Below are 1234 nucleotides of genomic sequence, written 5' to 3'. Positions count from 1 at the left end.
ATTGGATGGCTGGTTTCGTGCATGAATTGATTTAATTACGAAGTGGAAAGCTCCGAATGAACCTTAGGAAATGCATTGGATATTGATGTCATGATATTAGGACCTCCGAGGTGTGATTTCGTGTAAGATCATGTCTGGGAAATTGGCATCGAAGTGAGAAAATGTGTAAGACCATGTCTGAGACATTGGCATCGTATATGATTCGTATAAGACCTTGTCTGAGATAATGGCAACGATGTACGTTAACATGTAAGACCATATCCTGGATATGGCATTATACGGGCTTTATATGATTTCTATGTGTTCTTAACAATTCCGAATATGAATTTGAGCTAAATGGTTCAGGTATGTGTGAAGTTATATGTTCATGAAATATTAAGGTAAGTTTAGTACTTAATGTGATAATATGAATTTATATGAGTTAGTTAAATGTATATGTGTTTGAGATTTATTTGAATTCAACCTAGTTGAATTGAATTATAAATATCATTGAGATGATTTATTTGGTTATGACTTACTAAGCTTCCAAAACTTACTTTGTGCATCCTTCCATTGTTTTATAGATATATAAAGCTAGCTCGAGCTCGGGGATTGTCAGAGATTATCGTTAGGGATTATACATATGGCATGTATAGACTATGGCAAAATTTTGAATTGTATATAAAATTCCATGCGAAATGGCTTGTTAGAGATACTAATTATTATGTATATTCGGTCATGTTATAAGCTCTTTTGGGAATTAGGTTTCGAGGTATATATGTATGATAATTTTTGGTTATAAGATTCGGCTTGAGTAATGATTTAGTTGGTGGTTGTGTTTTGTTATAATGTAATATGATTCGATGTATGTTAGTTGGTTCAAAATTTGAATAGTAGAATGATTATGACTTGGTTAAATTTCAGAGTATGATTTGTATTGTGAAATTAGTTTGCACGGAAAAGATGTATGGTTTGTATAGGAGATATGATTAGTAGACATGAATTGTAATAAATGACTGTGTTAGACTGTGTTGTGTTAGGTAATGCCTCGTAACCCTAATCCGGTGACAGATACGGGTTAGGAGTGTTACATGGAACCTGGAGAATCAATCCCCAATATTGCAACTGTCATACTTTTAATGTCCCTTGAATTTTGCCTAGAAATTTTCTCCACTATCATCCACAACCCATATTCCAACCGGTTACCGTCGCTAGCCACCCCATTTGGGATAATCACTGTCTGTTTCTTTTTCTC

The sequence above is a fragment of the Gossypium hirsutum genome, chromosome D08 (genome assembly GCF_007990345.1).
Source record: "Gossypium hirsutum isolate 1008001.06 chromosome D08, Gossypium_hirsutum_v2.1, whole genome shotgun sequence".
In the NCBI taxonomy this organism is placed as follows: Eukaryota; Viridiplantae; Streptophyta; class Magnoliopsida; order Malvales; family Malvaceae; genus Gossypium; species Gossypium hirsutum.
Note: the sequence above shows the minus strand (reverse complement) of the source record.